A 21,330-nucleotide genomic window follows, 5' to 3' on the forward strand; every position below is an offset into this window, starting at 1 on the left:
TGAAGCAGGTGTAATCTCTAGTATGTTTTGATGAAGATTTTGAACCGCCAGAGTTGCTGGATCCTTTCTTCTGAAACTGGTTTTTTCCGGTGAAGGTGCTGTAATATTTTTGTGATTAATGTGAGATCTTTGGTGATCCTTTCTGGGTCATCTGAATCTTCTTCGGCATTTCCTTTTGAGGAAGAATCAGCCATAGCCTTGAGAGCATGACTTTTTGAAGTGACTTGACACTGGTACAGTGAGGTGCTATACAAACGGTTTTTAACCCCTTTTTGTGATGGCGTTCAGAAACGTCACCTAGTGAGTGTGGGCGATAGGGGGTCCTTCCCACACGACCCAAAACACGTTGGGGATATGCCCTCCTGGCACACACGCTCGGCAAAATGAGGTCGTGTGCGACCGGCGAGCGAGCAAATTCGGTTATACATACAGTAGTGCTCAAAAAATACAATTATACAGGCAAAATCATTTCCGGTCATAAGTACATCCCACATTGTCAGTCCTCGCGAAACGTTTTCGTTCGTATATACATCCCACACAGTCGCTGCAAGGAAAATATTTCCGTTCGTAGGTACATCACACACAATTTCCCCCATTAAATTGTTTGTGATAGTGTTCCCATCGAACACAATATTAACAATTTTATCGTTTGCGTTATTGAATGCATCACACACGGTGCGTAGAAGAAACTGTGTAGCAAAGGCTGTCCATCACACACAGTTTTTATGTGGTAAACATTTGTGCAAGGTGGCCTAACGCAAACAGTTTTGAAGAGAGTGTCATGTGTGATTTTTCATTGATCCAACATGGCTTATTCCTAGAAACTGTGTGTGCTGCCTTAGGTCATTACCCATGGTATTTTCTCAATAACCGTTTGCAATAGCAAAAACCAATTAACAGGCTAATTCACCATTAGCAGGCTAATTTCCCTATTATTAATAATCCATTATTAATCTAATTGAAATTCATATTAAACACATAATATATTTCATTCCCATATTAAGGAAGCAGGATTTCATAATTGAAATACATCATAGTACAACATGATATAGCTTCAGCACTCAGCTACCCCATTACACAACTGCACCAGCACCAAGTTTCAAATGCAACATCTAGAACCTTTCTAAATTAGTATCATAGACGGTACATAGACAGATGCATCTCATCGGGAAAAATGTTGAAGCAGAAGGCGAATATTGAGCCTTCATTGATGTTGAGGTCTTCACAACTTTAGGCCAGTGCCTGTGGATGATTGACCGTCCATCCTTCGTCCTCTTCAGGAACACTTCAATATTGAACCGTGGGTGTTGTATAAAAACCTTCCTCGCCTCCTGACCATAGAGGTGGTTTGAGAGGTAATCATAAGTGAATTTCTTTGGAAAGGCCTGAAAACAAGGGTGTGCATAAATATCTTCTCTATATTGGAAATGGGGCAAAGGAATAAAAAATGGCAAGGTATAATAGTTAGTACCATCTTGTAGTGAACTGATGTCTTCCTCATTGTGCAGACAAAGATCTTGTTGTTTTTGTCGCTAATTTCTTTATCCTAACAATCTTTCTGAGTTTCTTGACTTGATTGATATTCATGGACAACTCATTTCCCCATATGCAAAAAGGGTCGAACAGTGGGACAAAACCTCTGAAAGCAGTACCTACATGTGTAAGACCAAATTGTTAAAAACCTAAATATTATAATGGTTCCTGCAATTGCACAATAATGTGCTATTAAACAACGGACCATGCACGTGCTAACCTCGATTATAAACCTCAGTGCTTCCCATTGTTTCCCTGCAACACATATAAGGTAGTTAGTCATCAGGTTAAGTAAGGGTTCGCATGCTATCAGTAAAATATGTTGATGAAAAATAAGCATGTTGCAGATTCATCAGATTAATTCAAGCCACATGGAAAACCCATTTATCCAAACCAAGCATGATTAAGAACTAGGAAATATAGCACTTGTATATGTTTCTCATGTATTAAGTGCAGCCAAATTCGATTTATTCCTCACATGCACAACAATAGAAAATTCCACCCACGACAATTGGACATCGCATTGCAGAATTGAACCAAGCAATTAATTAAACACCACAACAAATGAACCAAACATTAACTGAGCACCACATTGCACAATATAACATACTCCTAATAGAAGATCAGACAGTTAACCGAACCAAGCTTGCTTAACAACTTGGAAATATAGCTATTGTATTTGTTTCTCATGTATTTAGTACAGCCAAATTCAATTTACTTCTCACATGGTATACAATAACAGAATGCACCCACAACTATTGAACGTTGCATTGCAGAATTGGACCAAACAGTTAACTAAACACCGCAACACAAATGAACCTAACGTTAATTGAGCCCAAACTGCACAATGTATAACCAAACCAAGCATGCTTGACAACTTGGAAATATAGCAATTGTATTCGTTTCTCATGTATTTTGTAAAGATAAATTCGATTTATTTCTCACATGGAAGACAATAGAAAATTGCGGCTTGAAGAATTGAACATCACATTTGCAGAATTGAACCAAACAGTTACCTGAAGACGACAACTAATTAACCAAACAATTAATAAGTGAGCACCACACTGCACGACATATAGAACATATACACATGAGCAACAGATTGCATGGTAAAGTTAGATAGCACAATTCACTAGAATTTGTTAAGGAAAGGCAGGAGCAGCACTCGCAATGGGTAACTAAGCATGCTTAACCGGCATAGCTAGCAAATGGCAAGGTGCTCCTCCAAGATCTGGGGGTCGGCACGAATGGTATCCATCACGACCTCATCTGTGCGTGCGGCCACGATTTGCTTCTCTGTTGCCAAATGCTCCTTGAGCTCCTGGCTATACTGCGTGCACCATGGTTTAGGGTGGCGCTTATTTGGTGGATGGGTTGGTGATTTGGGTGGAAGGTGTCATGTCGGCGATCGGGGCATGTGGGATGTGGAAGGAGGGGTAGGAGGGGGGTCTGGTGTGGATTACATGATTGGATAGACGGGGCCGAGCAGCATGAAGGAGGGTCTCCGGCAAGGGGGGCCGCGCTGCAAGCAAGGAGTGAAGGTTTCAACTTGGAAAGGAAGGCTGAAACAGGGGAAATGTGGCTTTTGGTAAGGGGGAGGGGCGGGGAGGTAGATATTTCTGCGGAAGGCGAAAATTTGGAATCGCTTCAGCGAAAAACTGGCGCGCAAAGTGTCATCAGACATGGTCCCTTATTCAGAACTGTGTACGGTATGTGAACATCACAAATTATTCAGATAGCTTAACCCGTGTCTGATGAGTTTGAACGTCAAAAAATTTCGTTCCAATTTCCTTGGTTATAGTGCTCATCCACGTCATTGCATAATTTGGGTACACAAAGGAGACTACAGCACACCCACACTTCTTAATCGAGCAAGTTCGGCAATTAAACAAAGCTAGTTAGCCTAAAAATTACTCTAACAAATTAAAGAAAACAAAGAGTACTACTACGGCTGGTGCTCGTCGATCTCCGCCGCCTCCTCCATGTCCAGCTCGCGCTCGACGGTCTCCTGGGGAAGGAGCTGCATGGCATCCATCGCACCATATTCGGCAAGCGTCTCGCCATCCGCGTCTGCCATCTCTTTGGAAAAGGCCGCCACGAGCTGGGCGTGGGCGGCCGCGATCTGGGCTTGGACGGGCTCCGTCATCGCAAGGTATGCGGTGGAGGAACTGACATCTACTCGAACGCTCTTGGCGATTGCCAACTCTTCGGTCGTGGGTTACCGACCGTTGTCGGAGAAGCTTCATTCGATTTGTGCAGTGACCGCCACGAGCTGGGTGTGGGCGGCCTCGACATGGTCGTGGGCAGCCTCCATCAGGGCTAAGGCCGCCACTATGGAAGGGCCAACAGCTACGCTGCTCTCGCCGGCTGCTATCCCTAAGGCAGATGTTGCTGCCGCCACCTTAGAAGCAACAGAGGCCGTTTGGGCTGCCTTGGCCGCCCGGTCGCAGATTGCGGCCGCGCTGTAGCAACCAGACCTCAGACAGTCTGATCTCTGTGCATCAGTGTCATCCCTAGATCAGTAATGCTGACACGCACAGTACTTGAAGGATTTATAACAGAGTAGCAATCACACACTTATTACATCGAATGTCTCCAAAGAGAGCTTACTACAATAAATATGGCTTAAGGCCATCTAATAATGATAACAGCGGAAGGCTTGGAAGATAACTGAGTCCATCAACTCGAACGGCATCACTGAGTATAGGACCACGACCAAAAGGCACCTTACTCATCGTCTGAAAAGTCTGCAACATGAAAGCCCGAAAATAGGTCAGCACATGGAATATGCTGGCAATGTAACACATAGAGAGTAATGAAAGAATAAGCTATACTACATGCATATTTGGCTGGTGGAAAGCTCTATGGTTACTGTTTTGCGTAAAGCCAATTTTTCCCTACTGCAAAGGAATAAATTTAATTTAACTATCATGGTAGTTGTTAAACATTGAGAATGGTTGACATCATCCTCAATCCCAATTAAAGTAATCATCATTAAAACCCAACAAAATTAATTTAGAGTAACATGATGAGATTCACATGATATCCAAGTACTAGATACTCAAAACGTCCATAACCGAGGACACAGCTAACCATGATTAGTTTATACACTCTAAAGAGGTTTGCGCACTTTTCCCCACAAGACTCGATCGCCTCCGTTGGATTTCTCACACTACATGGTGTTTGAGAAACGGATGACCGAGACATAGTCTTTCAGAAGCGCTAGCACCTTACGATGGATAGACCGGTACACCTACTTTCCCCTACATCTGCTAGTCTACCCTATAAGAGTTCGCACAACTTAATCAACTACGCCAGAGCCCATAATGGCTTGTGGCTGCACACGTAAGTTTTTAGCATGAATAATCTAATGATCCCTTTGAGCTTGGGTGGCGGTCCAAAAAGAAACAGGCAAGTCCTGGAAACCCAGGTGCCTCAATCCACCCAGATGTGTATTTAAGTTGCCACCTTAGATAAACCATTAAATTAACAAAACTCACATCTGTCATGGATATCACTCACCCAATCCACGTCTACTAGCATAGCATGGCATAATAAGCAAATGTAGAAGTAACTGCCAAAGGTTTGATAGTAAAACAGGTAATAGATACTACCTCAGCTACTTCCCATCCCACAGTTTAGTTAGATCCTAATCATGCAATGTTTGAGGATTGATCTAATGCAATAAAATTGGGTAGTAAAAGAGGTATGATCAAAGTGTTACTTGCCTTGCTGATGATCCGCGAAACCTAGAGATTCGAAGTAACAGGCGGCGCACTCCGCGTATTCTATCACAGACAAACAAACAAGCATACAATAAGTACTCATATAATGCAGGTAAAACTCAAATAAGATATCTAACCAGAAAGTCCAACTTAAGAACTCCGGTTTGCAAAAAGAATCAAATTGAACGAAGATACAAAAGTCAAACGGCGAAGAAAAACAACTTCGTTCTACTAATCTAGATCTAAGTCAATTTTTATGGTAGCAAAAAATTGTTCAAGTTGATTAAACGGATAGAGAGTTTCGAGACGAAACTCCAGGCGCTTGAATCGCCTGATTTTGATAAATGAGCGAAAAGTTATACTAAAACTAAAATCGAATCAGAAATCGCGATCAGAAAATAACCACAGAAAATCCGAGAAAAAGAAAAATGACGAACGGGTTAACGAACGAACGTTCGTTTCCCAGATCTAAACGATGAACGTGTTCATTAAAACGAACAAACGAGCGAACGCTCGCTAATTAAACTAAACTGAATAAAACCGATCTAATAACAAAACCGAAAAAAAACGAAAATAAAACTGACGGAAAACCGATCGGTTTTCTAAAAAAACTGCACGGAAAACGAGGTGGCGGCGAACCTCGGGCGGCGGGTCGCGGCGGCGGCGGCGTCCGGCGGCGGCGGCGGGCTAGGCTTAGGGTTAGGCGCGGTGGGCTGGCGGTGGGGCTGTTGGGCTGGGGCAGCTCGGGCGGCGGCTATTTAAAGGCTGCCCCCGGGCGGTGTCCCGCTCGGGTACGGCCCGAAGTCGGTTCGTTTTTTTTAAATAATTACGCTCAGAAAAGAAATAAAAAGAAATACTAAACGGACTCCAAAAATCCCGAAATAAATTTTCGCGGACTTCTAAAATCAAGCCAGACAAGGTGAACATTTATTTGGGGCCTAAATGAAATTTTGAAAAACGCATATTTTTCCTAAATTCAAATAAAATATCGAAAAAACTCCGAAATAAAATCTTATTTGATTTTATTATTAAATCCTCAATATTTCTTTATTTTGGGAAAGTCATTTTATTCCCTCTCTCATATTTTGTAATAGAAATAATTGATGATAAAATAAATAAAATCAAATAATCCTATTCTCAAAATTTGAGAAAACTCAAATATGAAAATAACGAAATCCCCAACTCTCTCTGTGGGTCCTTGAGTTGCGTAGAATTTCTAGGATCAAAACCAAAAGCAAATAAAATATGATATGCATTGATGATCTAATGTATAACATTCCAAATTGAAAATTTGGGATGTTACACGCGCTCATGCACCTTGTTAGCACGCGCATGGCGGCTGCGGCCGCGCTCTCGTTGGAGTGGGCCACCGAAGTTGCCCTCACGACGCGGGTCCACCTCCCCATCTTTCACTGGCGATGATTGAACAGTGAAATGATATTTGGGGAGCGATCTAGTGTGCTTGACACGCCGGCTGTGGACTGTAGCCGACGCACCTTCTCGCGTAAGCCATAGGCGTACTATACACATATGGTGCTCCAGGATATTTTGTACTGCATCTCACACGATTGGTGACAATAAACTGTGTGGGATCTAATTGATTTTTAATTTTGATTTGAATTACATAATGGGGTCACAGAGGTAATAGATGGTGTTTTGAATTGCTGGACCTTTTATTTGCAGTGAACATGCAACTATATGTGTGTCGTAAAAAAATTGGAATTGTTTAGGGTTCGTTTGGAAATTTTATACATTAAATTTGTTTTCTAGCCATTTCAGATGCACAAATCAAAATTGAAGCACATGCTCCAGTCCATAAAAATGGGTTGCAAAATCAAATGTTTGTCCTTAGTTGCAAGCTTAGGTCACATGCAAGAAATGAGAATGAATGTCAAACACCTTGACATTGTAGCTCAGCCGCTAAGATTGAGATACATGCTTTTAACATTCTAGTAAATTGAAAACTCGTCTGAAATTCATGAAACTTGACAGGATATCATGGAACAGCAGTGACATACTGTGGTAAAAATATTGTCCCATTTGGGGCAGGTGTGGGTATAAGCTTCTCGCAAACCAGAGCTTCTCTCACAACAAGCCTGATGGTTTCAGTAGGGTACGTGCCACCTTGGGGGACAAAATGATATATGTTGCCTCTTCTTACTTTCAAAATGTTTCTCGTGTCAACATAGAACAACATGAGTTGTGTGTCAATTTTTGGGATTTTTCGGGGTTCGCTTGGACATTTTTATACATTAACTGAGTTTTCTATGCATTCATGTGCATAATTCAAATTTGAACTACAGACACATGCTCTAATGCATATAAATTAGTTGAAAATTCAAATATGTGTTCTTGGTTGCATGCTTAGGTCTCATGCAAGAAATGTGAATGAATGTCAAACACCCTGCCACCGTCACTCGGTCTCAAACATTGAGATACCTGGTTTTAAAATTCTAGTAAATCCAAAACTCATCTGAAATTCATGAAACTTGTCATGCTATCATGAAGCGGCATCAACATGCTGTGGTAAATTTTTTGTCCCATTTGGGGCAGGTTTGGGGATATGCTTCTCACAAACCAGAGGTTCTCACAACAAGCCTGATGGTTTCAGTAGGGAACGTCCCACCTTTGGGGACGAAACGATATCCATTTCCACTTATTGCTTTCAAAAAAATTCTCGTGTCAGCATAGAACAATAGGTGTGCTGTGTCAATTTTTGGGATTTTTTGGGGTTCGTTTTGACATTTTTATGCATTAATTGCATTTTCAATGAATTTATGAGCACAATTCAAATTTGAACTACATGCACATGCTCTAATGCAAATAAATTGGTTGAAAATTCAAATGTGTGTCCTTGGTTGCATGCTTAGGTCCCATGCAAGAAATGGGAATGCATGTCAAACCATCTGCCACCGTCACTCGGCCGCAAACATTGAGATTCCTGGTTTTTAAATTCTAGTAAATCCAAAACCCGTTTGAAATTCATGAAACTTGGCATGCTATCATGGAGCCGCAACAACATGCCGTGGTAAATTTTTTGTCCCACTTGGGGCAGGTTTGGGGATATGCTTCTCACAAACCAAAGGTTCTCGCAACAAGCCTGATGGTTTTGGTAGGGAACGTCTCACCTTTGGGGATGAAAGGATATCCACTACCTCTTATTGCTTTCAAAAATTTCTAGTGTCAACAGAGAACAACAGGAGTGTTGTGCCAATTTTTGGGATTTTTTGGGCTTCGCTAGGACATTATTATGCATTGATTGAGTTTTCAATGCATTTATGTGCATAATTCAAATTTGAACTACATGCACATGCTCTAATGCATATAAATTGGTTGAAAATTCAAATCTGTGTCCTTGGTTTCATGCTTAGGTCCCATGCAAGAAATGGGAATGAATGTCAAACACCCTGCCACCGTCACTAGGCCGCAAACATTGAGATTCCTGGTTTTTAAATTCTAGTAAATCCAAAACTCGTATGAAATTCATGAAACTTGGCATGCTATCATGGAGCGGCCTCAACATGTCGTGGTAAATTTTTTGTCCCATTTGGGTCAGGTTTGGGTATAAGCTTCTCACAAACCAGAGCTTCTCACAACAAGCTTGATGGTTTTGGTAGGGAACGTGCCACCTTTGAGGACGAAATGATATTAGCTGCCTTTTATTGCTTTCAAAAAATTTCTAGTGTCAACATAGAACAACAGGAGTGTTGTGTCAATTTTGGGGATTTTTTGGGGTTCGTTTGGACATTTTTTTTGCATTAATTGAGTTTTTGATGCATTTATGTGCATAATTCAAATTTGAACTACATGCACATGCTCTAATGCATATAAATTGGTTGAAAATTCAAATCTGTGTCCTTGGTTTCATGCTTAGGTCCCATGCAAGAAATGGGAATGGATGTCAAACACCCTGCCACCGTCACTAGGTCGCAAACATTGAGATTCCTGGTTTTTAAATTCTAGTAAATCCAAAACTCGTATGAAATTCATGAAACTTGGCGTGCTATCATGGAGCGGCATCAACATGTCGTAGTAAATTTTTTGTCCCATTTGGGTCAGGTTTGGGTATAAGCTTCTCACAAACAAGAGCTTCTCACAACAAGCTTGATGGTTTCGGTAGGGAACGTGCCACCTTTGAGGACGAAATGATATCAGCTACCTTTTATTGCTTTCAAAAAATTTCTAGTGTCAACATAGAACAACAGGAGAATTGTGTCAATTTTGGGGATTTTTTGGGGTTCGTTTGGACATTTTTTTGCATTAATTGAGTTTTCGATGCGTTTATGTGCATAATTCAAATTTGAACTACATGCACATGCTCTAATGCATATAAATTGGTTGAAAATACAAATCCGTGTCCTTGGTTGGATGCTTATAGCTCTCATGCAAGAAATGGGAATGAATGTCAAACACCCTGCCACCGTCACTCGGCCGCAAACATTGAGATTCCTAGTTTTTAAATTCTAGTAAATCCAAAACTCGTTTGAAATTCATGAAACTTGGCATGCTACCATGGAGCGGCATCAACATGTCGTGGTAATTTTTTTCCCATTTGGGGCAGGTTTGGGTATAGGCTTCTCACAAACCAGAGCTTCTCACAACAAGCCTGATGGTTTCGGTAGGGAACGTCCCACCTTCGGGGACGAAATGATATCCGCTGCCTCTTATTGCTTTCAAAAATTTTCTCGTGTCAACATAGAACAACAGGAGTGTTGTGTTAAATTTTGCAATTTTTCGGGGTTCGTTTGGACATTTTTATACATTAACTGGGTTTTCTAGGCATTTTATGTGCATAATTCAAATTTGAACTACATGCACATGCTCTAGTGCATATAAATTGGTTGAAAAACCAAATCTTTGTCCTTGGGGTGCATGCTTAGGTCCCATACAAGAAATGGGAATGTATTTCAAACACCGGGGCACTATTGATTGCCGGCAAAATGTTGAGATACTTTGTTTTTAAATTCTAGCAAATCCAAAACTCGTCTGAAATTCATGAAACTTGGCATGCTATCATGGAATGGCACCCGACATGCTGTGGTATTTTTCGTGTCCACTTTGAGAAAAGAAGCACTCGAATAACAGCCAACAAAGGCATTTTCCAAATAGCTGCCACTCTAACATCGCAAACGTTTGTACAATTCAAATTGTGTGCGTTATGTTAACCATTCACGTGACACCACGTGTCTTGGTTTTAATGGCTACCGGAGGTGCCGCGCGGACAGCTGCTTGACTGAATGGGAGGCGTGCAAGCACAGTCCGGTGCGTAGGCTGACCGAGAGGCGTGCAAGCTGTCCTGCAATGTGCAGGCTCACCGGGAAGCATGCAAGTTGTACGCTATGCAGGCTCACTGGGAATCGAGCCCTTTGACTTCCTTGGCCTCCCGCCTTCCTCTCCATCAATGGCGCCTGAGCCGCTGCTTAATACGGGTGGCCTTACTGTTCGCCTCCCATTCCCCTCCCTCCCGCAGACCTCCACCAACGCCATGGTGCAGAAGTATCATCTGCCACTAGTCTTCAAGTTTGGTGAAGTCAACTCCGAGCTAGAGGAGATAGAAAATAAGGAGGAATGGGCCTCATGGACATGGCCCAGAACAATCTAGCCGCTGCTGTTGCTGCCCCCGCTCCCGTCCCAGCTCACATCCCCGCGCCCACGCCAGCGACCATCCCCGTAGCATTGACGGGCTGGTCGCCAAGCACTATCGCAGAGCTAGAAGCCGCGGGCGTCACCAAGGTCTCCACGGGCCCGCGCGAGCTTGTGTACATGCCAGCACCAGTGCCCGTGCGCGCCCCTCCACCCACCGCGGCGCCGGTCCCCGTGCGTTTGGCTGCACTCGCTGCGCCCGTGCCCGTGCGCGCGCCTCCCTTAGTGGCATAGGACACTGCCGTCGACCGCTACCTCTCAGTGCCGCCAGCTGCTGTCCTCCCGCGCCGCGCCCGTCAATCATGCGACGACATGATGTTTGATCTACAAGTGAACAACATTATGTGTTGCCTTGAAGACTTCAACAATGGTGTCCCGGAGGACGACAACGACAAGGACGGCACGCTGCCTCCGCCGCGCTGGAAATAGTTTTTTTTCTTGGGTTTAATATTGTATCTCGATCGCAAACATTTTAGTTAGAACACCCATATGCAAACCGACAGCTTCCCCAGGAAGCCAAGGGAAAATGTGTCGAGCAGGATTTGTGCAGCTCTTGATTGCAAACGTTTTAGATAGAACACCCGTATGCAAAGCGAGAGCAGGATTTGTGCATCTCTTCAACGCAAACGGTTGTTTTGGATGACCCATGTGCAACCACTTACAAACAATTTGGTAAGATTTGCATCTGTCATATTGGGTATGTTGCCATTTGTCAAACTTGAAAGATTGACATTTGTTGATCTAGTAATGTTGCCATTTGACAACCTTGTAACACTGCAATCTATCAAAATATGCAGCTAAAAATCACTAGCACTATCTAATTTTTGCAACTAAAATTTAGTAATTAAGCATAGATTTCATTCATAGATTAAGCAGTCGTGCTTAATTTATACAAACAGTTCAACTCGACAGCTGAACCGACCAAACTTTTCCCCATTTGTTGCCAACCACGTACTGAAATAGCTAGTTCTACTTTATATACTAGCTAATTTTAAGTATGTTGTACATTTCAACCACATCTATAGTCAGATAAACTAAACAAAATAGCCCCTAAATACTACTACGAAGGGGCTTTGTACTACTTCCGGCAGCCTCTCCTCTGCCGAGCGTGCTCATTAAGAGGCAGAGGAGGAGGAGCCTACCGACGAGCTGGACAACTGCAATACGATGTGTGCCGCTGCTGCAACTTCAGCGACGCTCACGTCGAACACCGTCTGCCGCTCCAGACGACCCCTATTGAAGCGGTGGTTCTTCTTGTAGATCTCCCGATTCCACGCCTCTGAGGCGGCGTGTGTCGCGGCCACGATGGTGCTAAGGCTCTTTGTGTGCTCGATGAGGCGCTCCTCCTCCTGCAGGAACTCGGTGTAGCGCACAAGGTCGCTGACGCACGTGCCGACACCCACCTCCGCCTCCCACCATCGAGTCACGGTGGAGGAGTGGGTGATGACCCCGGCGGTTGACGGTGGGCTGGCGGCCATGGCGGCCGATGATGGGGTGGTGGCCACGACCACCACCTCCCGCCTTCGGGCCGCGGTGGCAGAGCGGGTGATGGCCACAGTGGCCGGCAGTGGGGTGGCGGCCACGGCGGCCACCTCCTGCCTTTAGGCTACAACAGTGGAGCGGGCGATGGCCCTGGCTTTCGACGGTGGTGTGGCGGCAATGGTGGCCGGCAACAGCTGCCGACGGGCACCAGTGGCGGAGCATGTGGTGGGTGTTCTGCGCAAACCAAACAGGGACGCCACACGCACTACACTACGCCGGGGACTGCGCCATTGCTGCAGTGTAGCCTCCCAGTTGGAGCTATCATCTGATGACGGTAGAGTGGCTGAGCGACCACGACGGACCGGTGCCATTGGCGATTGTGGGAGAAGCAGACAAGATAAGCTACAGGGAGGGAGGGGAAAATGCAACACAGGACTCGCCGGTCATGAGGGTTTTTATAGCAGGCCGCTAAGCATTGAGATTTTGGGGGATTTCACCCAGTCGGGCGGGAAGCTTGCGCGGGAACCTGCAAGGTTGCGCGGGAATGGGCTCTCCAATGATTCATTGGCGCCACCGTTTGGACAAAAGAACACTCCCGCGCGATGCGCAAGCTTGCGCTGTAAGTCGTCTGCGGCAGCGGGGTGACAAGACGTGCGAGTGGAGGATGAAAGGCCACGTACACATACGGTTAATAAAAAATGTTTGCGACTGAATTACCTACTATACACCTGTCCTGGTTTACAAGTAGGATTTAACTAATAAATTACGAATGCATGTCGCCAAAGATTATATAGTTGGATTCGTATTTGAACATAGTTTCCAATTATATAATTTTTATAACATGCATTAACATTTTGTTGGTTAAATTTGAGGGCAAAGTATGGCACATAATATAAAGGGGACTATAGACCAAGATGGAGGTAGTAGCACACGGCCGCCCTCTACACAGCGACGCAAGTGTCGGCCAGCTTGTAGGCGACCATTTCCTGCATGTTCAACTGCTCTATGTGTGTGGTTGCTTGCAGTTGAGGCGGTCGCGACGCGCTCTGCTCGCGTCCCACCCCACGCGCTCTGCTCTCGCGTCCCTCCGGGTGCTCTGCCCTCGTCCCTCCACGCACGCTGCCAGTGTTTGGGGCCGGCACACGATCACACATGTTCGTGTGCATGCGGTTGCGCCAGGCGCGGCTCGACAATGCAGTTACCCGATGCAAAAACTTCCATGCGGATGCGCCGAGAATCCAGGCCGCCCGGAACCCATTTATTCCTGTGGCCATTTACCTTCATCTCTACGTCACACGACACAATAAGCACCTCCACGACGACACATACAGAGAGGACATCCAGCGGTTCCAATGGCGCTCCTCGTGGCTCCAATGGCGCTCCCAGCAGCCGACGACAACAACGGCGGGTAGTTCACCACGCATCATGTAGTGGACACCCACGTGAGGGGGAAGGCCCTCTCGGTGGTGTACACGAACGATTCGGTGTTGATGGAGAGCTCCATCCAAACTATGGAGCAGTTCCTTGCCTAGGACAAGTACCAAGTGGTTGGCTTCGACCTCGAGTACACCATCGGTCGTGCCGGGCACAATCAGAAGGTTGCCGTACCCAGTTGTGCGTGCGACATGACGTCCTCGTCTACCACTACCACCTGGCCACAAGGCCTTGTGAGCGTTTCTCCAGGTTTATCAACAGCTCCGACTACAGTTTCTCTATGGTGGACACCACCAACGATCTGAAAGTGCTCAAGGTTTCGGGCTTGAAATGCCGGAATCTTGTCAACATCCAGGACCACTACAAGGTCTGGGGCAGCGCCAAGAACAAACTGAACTCCCTAGTTGACCTTGCCTCGGCCATCATCGACCCCTACTACATGAAGATGAAGGATGAGAGCAAGAAGGACAAGGACACATGGCACAATGTTTGGCATGAGAGACTTGATGAAGAACACGTCAAGTACGCGGCTAATGACGCATACACAAGCTACGAGATGTACATGCGGATCGTTAACATGAGGAAATGTCTTGTTCATGCCCCAGCCAAGGGATCGAGCCATAGAGAAGTGGTGGGAGTGTCACAAGAAGTAGATGACTAGACGATTGGTTTTCCTACTTTAGAATGCATGCAATTGTTTATTGATGTGTGTGCGAATGATCTGTATAGTCACTTATGTAATTGGATGTTTATTTCAGTTATATATATACATGTTATTCTTCTGTAGACAGAGCAAATCACATGGCTTATTAGCAGCAATCATCTGTGTTATTATTGATCTTCGCACACATTTCTGGTGACGGGCCTATTTGCCGTGTATCACACACATATTGTTCAGTTGAACCATTTCCATTGTGTTGCGCAATAAAGGCTGCAAAGAGGGATCTACAGCAGCAAGGTCTATCGAGGTCTTTGTTTTGTAATTTTTGACATTTCTTATTTTTTGAACACACGTTGATTGGCTTGAAAAAGGTCTATCTCGTTACTTTTTGATAATTTTTTATACACAAGCAACTAGTTTGCATTTTTCAAAGTTTTTTGTACGAACAGAATCGCACACGAACTTACTATAGTAACCGTCTATGTTATAGTTTCTCATCGCAAACAGTTCATCCGAGTGGGCTGTTTGCTGCGTATCACATACATCTGGTTTACACGAATCGTTGTGTTCTTTTGGCTGATCGCAAATGCCGCATATCACACACATCTTGTTAAGATGAACCATTTCCGTTCTCTTGCCTAATCGAAAACAATTTGTCCGAGTGAACCGTATGCTTTATATCACACACACCTTGATCTGGCTGACCGTTTCTGTTGCATTCCCTAATAGCACACAGTTCACCGGAGCGAACTGTATGCCGTATATCGCACACACATTGATATGGCTGCCCGTTTCCATTGTTCTTCCTCATCGCAAACAGTTCTGCTGGATCAACCGTATGCCCAACATCACACATGCAAGTAAAATCTGAACCGTGTTTGATGTGTCCGCCATCGCAAACATTTTACACCTTTTTTGACGGGTTTTTTACACCATCGTTTGCGATTATTGCATCACACACGGTTTCGTCGAAGGGTCTCTGATCGTAGTGTCGCGTTAGCAGCATCCTGCAGTAGTGTGAGCCATAGAGATCTCCCTTTTCTTCTTATTGTTCCTCGTGGGTGTTTAGCCTTTCCATGATATCAGCATAATCGAGAACTTTGAAATCGGCTCATTTCCTAATCATCAGAACTAGTGTGTCGAATGATCTGTCAAGACATTGATGCAGTTTCTTCACAACTTCGTGATTAGTGATGTCTTTGGCGCCGAGACCTTGTAGCCCGTTTGCAATGTAACTTAGACAATCGGAAGTTTGCTGATAGCTTTCATTTCCGATTTGCTTGAACCGATTGAACTTCACCCGAAGAGTATCAATGCGAGCTTCTTTCTGAGTTGAGACACCCTCATTTATCTTTTAGAGAATGTCCCACAATTCCTTTGCAGTTTCACACTGACGATAGTGAAGAAATTGAGCACGAGAGAGATGGCCACCAATTTCATATTTAGCTTGAGCATCCATCTGAATGAGTTTCTTCTTGTGGTCAGTGGGGGCCTGGGTCACTTCAACCGTGAATCCAAACTGCACCATGTTCCACATATCATCATCAATAGCTTGGTGACGGATCTTCATCTTCTCTTCCCAGAAGAGATAGTCCGTCCCATCGAAGATGGGAATCTTGAGGTGCGACTTGTAGCTCACTGAAGACATACTTAAACTCGAAGGTGGTTAGACCAAAATGAGTTGATACCAATTGTAGAAACGAAGTATGTCTACCAAAGGGGGTGAATGGGAGTTTTAAAATTTCTTCAGAAATATCAAAACTCTCAAAACCCAGCAGCGGAGCGAATGAAGACAGTGTACAGTGAGCGAATACAAACTAACGAATGGAAACTAAAAGCATGCATCGAGAAAGATCACATGATTGAAATAGTTTGACTGTAAAGAGGAGAAGCAGAGGTAACCAGTGATGCTCGATGGCGACAAGGAATTTGGTAGACCAGTTCGTCCTTCTGCACAAGGACTACGTCTGGTTGGAGGGGTTGTGATTTAACATAGAAGATAAACTCTCTTCACCCTATTCTCCTCGACAATTGGTTCGTCAACCAATGTCGATCACTCGTGGTAGATACTTGAGGCGATCTCCGAACCTTTATAGACTTCTTCCTCGAGAACCACAATTACTCTTGGTCTTTGAAGAAATTGGCACCTAACGTCTAGAGAGTTTGCAGCTCTCAAGAGTAATAGGTGGAGCGTACTTAACTTAGATTCGAGTGATGCTGAACCACTATCTAGTTTTTCAGCTCTAGGGGTTTTCTCTCGATGGATTTTAAACTCAAATCACTTAGGAGAGGGGGTTGCTCGACAATCTTCTCACAATCAAACAGAGTAGCCACCGGACAACGCCGGTGCAGGGTGGCTATTTATAGCCGCAACCTTCCTCGGTGGGAAATGACCATTTTGGACACGCGGTCCAGCCAATGGCCAACCAACATGTTCACAACGGTCATATTTCAAGAGCAATGGTAACATTACTTGAGGACCAAGTAATGCTAACTCCTCGGTCAGAGACAAATCTCTCGCAGCGAAGAAGATCACACTCTCTTGCTTGCAAGTATTTGCTCAAAACACGATTTCTCTCGGGTTTAGCATCAGAGAATCAAAGCTTCGAACTCTACACCCCTCTTAGTAGTACGGTGGTACTGTGACTCAATAAAGAGGAGAGAAACAATGAAATAAATGCTGCGTCTTTACTTCGTCCTCAATCTTCTTGGTCGCAGTCACTTCCTTCGGACGAGCACCAAACCAATTGCTTCGTGTCAGCAATTTTTGAGGGGTCACTCTTGTTATCATAATCTTCGGTGATAACCCTTGCTTCCATGTAGGGGATTATCTTCGGCGTTTGAATCAAACTCCTCTTGACTCTAGGGACCTGTTACTCTGTGTGCACTAGCAAACACATAAGTCCCATATTGTTTATGTCAACAAACTCCAAAACATAAGGAGGCAAATTATTGCACCAACACAATGCCATCATCGTTTGGATATGCATCGAGCAAAAGCACTGACTGGATGAGTAACAATCTATGGGGAACGTAGCAAGCAATTTCAAAAAAAATCCTATGATCACGCAAGATCTATCTAGGAGATGCATAAAAACGAGAGGGGGAGAGTGTGTCCACGTGCCCTCATAGACCGAAAGCGGAAGCGTTATGTTAACACGGTTGATGTAGTCGAACGTCTTCACGATCCAACCGATCTAGAACCGAACATACGACACCTCCGAGTTTAGCACACGTTTAGCTTGATGACGTCCCTCGAACTCTTGATCCAGCAGAGGGTCGAGGGAGAGTTTCATCAGCACGACAACATGGTGATGGTGTTGATGATGTCATGAAGTTTAGTCACCATGCAGGGCTTCGCCTAAGCACTACGATGATACTACCGAAGGAGTAAACAGTGGAGGGGGGCACCGCACACGGCTAAGACAATGTTGTGCCTTTGGGGTGCCCCCTACCCCCATATATAAAGGAGGGAGGAGGAGGCCGGCCACCAGGGGCGCGCCAAGGGAGGGGGGAGTCCTACTAGGACTCCACTCCTAGTAGGATTCCCCCTCCCCCTCTTTTTTTCCTTCTTATGGAGGTGGAAAGGGGGAAGGAGAGGGAGTAGGAGAAATAAAGGGGGTGGCACCCCCTTTCCCTAGTCCAATTCGTCCTCCTCCCTCCCATGGCCCATATGGCCCATATCTTCCACCGGGGGTTCCGGTAACCCTTCCGGTACTCCATTTTGTACCCGATACACTCCGGAACCCTTTCGGTGTCCGAATACCACCTTCCAATATATCAATATTTACCTCTCGACCATTTCGAGACTCCTTGTCATGACCATGATATCATCCGGGACTCCGAACAAACTTCGGTCACCAAAACACATAACTCATAATACAAATCGTCATTGAACGTTAAGCGTGCGGACCCTATGGGTTCGAGAACTATGTAGACATGATCGAGACACATCTCTGACCAATAACCAATAGCGGAACCTGGATGCTCATATTGGCTCCTACATATTATACAAAGATCTTTATTGGTCAAACCGCACAACAACATACGTTGTTCCATTTGTCATCAGTATGTTACTTGCCCGAGATTCGATCGTCGGTATCATCATACCTAGTTCAATCTCGTTACTAGCAAGTCTCCTTACTCGTTTCGTAATGCTTCATCCCGCAACTAACTCATTAGTCACATTGCTTGCAAGGCTTATAGTGATGAGCATTATCGAGAGGGCCCAGAGATACCTCTCCGATACACGGAGTGACAAATCCTAATCTCGATCTATGCCAACCCAATAAACACCTTTGGAGACACCTGTAGAGCATCTTTATAATCACTTAGTTATGTTGTGACGTTTGATAGCACACAAGGTGTTCCTCCGGTATTCGGGAGTTGCATAATCTCATAGTCAGAGGAACATGTATAAGTCATGAAGTAAGCAGTAGCAATAAAACTGTAACGATCATAATGCTAAGCTAACAGATGGGTCTTGTCCATCACATCATTCTCTAATGATGTGATTCCGTTCATCAAATGACAACACATGTCTGTGGTCAGGAAACATAACCATCTTTGATTAACGAGCTAGTCAAGTAGAGGCATACTAGGATACTTTGTTTTGTCTATGTATTCACACATGTACTAAGTTTCGGGTTAATACAATTCTAGCATGAATAATAAAAATTTATCATGATATAAGGAAATATAGATAATAACTTTATTATTGCCTCTAGGGCATATTTCCTTTAGTCTCCCACTTGCACTAGAGTCAATAATCTAGTTCACATCGCCATGTGATTTAACACCAATAGTTCACATCTGTATGTGATTAACACCCATAGTTCACATTGCCATGTGACCAACAACCAAAGGGTTTACTAGAGTAAATAATCTAGTTCACATCACTATGTGATTAACACCCAAAGAGTACTAAGGTGTGATCATGTTTTGCTTGTGAGAGAAGTTTAGTCAACGGGTCTGCTAAATTCAGAGCCGTATGTATTTTGCAAATTTTCTATGTCTACAATGCTCTGCATGGAGCTACTCTAGCTAATTGCTCCCACTTTCAATATGTATCTAGATTGAGACTGAATGTCATCTGGATTGGTGTAAAGCTTACATCGACGTAACTCTTTACGACGAACTCTTTATCACCTCCATAACTGAGAAATACTTCCTTAGTCCTCTTAGGTAACTAAGGATAACTTTGACCGCTATACAGTGATCCACTCCTGGATCACTATCGTACCCCCTTGCCAAACTCATAGCAAGGCACACAACTGGTTTGGTACATAGCATGGCATACTTTATAGAACCTATGACTGAGGTATAGGGAATGACTTTCATTCTCTTTCTATCTTCTGCCGTGGTCGGGATTTCAGTCTTACCCAACTTTACACCTTGTAATACAGGCAAGAACTCCTACTTTGACTGATCCATTTTGAACTCTTTCAAAATCTTGTCAAGGTATGTACTCATTGAAAAATCTTATCAAGTGTCTTGATCTATCTCTATAGATCTTGATGCCCAATATGTAAGCAGCTTCACCAAGGTCTTTCTTTGAAAATCTCTCCTTTCAAACTCTCCTTTATGCTTTCGAGAAAATTCTACATCATTTCCGATCAACAATATGTCATTCACATATACTTATCAGAAAGGTTGTAGTGCTCCCACTCACTTTCTTGTAAATACAAGTTTCACCTCAAGTCTGTATAAAACTATATGCTTTGATAAACTCATCAAAGCGTATATTCCAACTCCGAGATGCTTGCACCAGTCCATAGATGGATTGCTGGAGCTTGCACACCTTGTCAGTACCTTTAGGATCGACAAGACCTTCTAGTTGCATCATATACAACTCTTCTTTAAGAAATATCCATTTAAGGAATGCAGTTTTGACATCCATTTGCCAGATTTTATAAAATATGGCAATTGCTAACATGATTCGGATGGATTTAAGCATCGCTACAGTTGAGAAAATCTCATTGTAGTCAACACCTTGAACTTGTCGAAAACCTTTTGCGACAAGTCCAGCTTTGTAGATAGTAACACTACTATCAGCGTCCGTCTTCCTCTTGAAGATCCATTTATTTTCTACGGCTTGCTGATCATCGGGCAAGTCCACCAAAGTCCACAATTTGTTCTCATACATGGATCCCATCTCAGATTTCATGGCCTCAAGCCATTTCGCGGAATCTAGGCTCATCATCGCTTCCTCATAATTCGTAGGTTCATCATGGTCTAGTAACATGACTTCCAGAGCACGTGATCGATCTTCTCCAAAGTGGCATGCTCGCGCTCATTTGCCCATGTGTAGCAACTGTCGTTAAGGTACATCTCCTTGAGCTCGAGACGGTTCAACATTGTGTAGAAGCGGGCCAACATCGTCCTATTCACCGTCATGTTGTTCTTGTCCTTGGGGTTGAGTAGGAGGTTGAAATACCCTACGACGGCCCATGGTCCAGCGTGTAAATCACTGACCTCATAGAGCTCCTCCATGAACACGATTTTGTCCATGTCAAGTTGGGGGCCATAGACATCCGTGATCCACCATTGGGACTGTAGTTTTGATGAGAATCTCCTGTTATGCTTGTGTATGTTAGAGCATCTCCAGCCGCGCTCCCAACATGCCCTCCCCAGGCGTTTTTCCCGCGCCGGCGCCGAAAAAACGCCCCAGTCGCACCCCCAAGACACCGAATTTCGTCGGCTCGGCCTGTTTTTGTGCCCGACGATCGCAGGCCGAACCTGGCGCACTGGGGGGGCGCTCGGGGGCTCCGGCGCAAGGGAAAAGCGCACCTGGGGCCACACTGGCAGGCGAAAAGTCAAGCCACCCGTCCAGATTTGCCTCCAACCCCCCTC

Source organism: Triticum dicoccoides, chromosome 5B (genome assembly GCF_002162155.2).
Source record: "Triticum dicoccoides isolate Atlit2015 ecotype Zavitan chromosome 5B, WEW_v2.0, whole genome shotgun sequence".
In the NCBI taxonomy this organism is placed as follows: Eukaryota; Viridiplantae; Streptophyta; class Magnoliopsida; order Poales; family Poaceae; genus Triticum; species Triticum dicoccoides.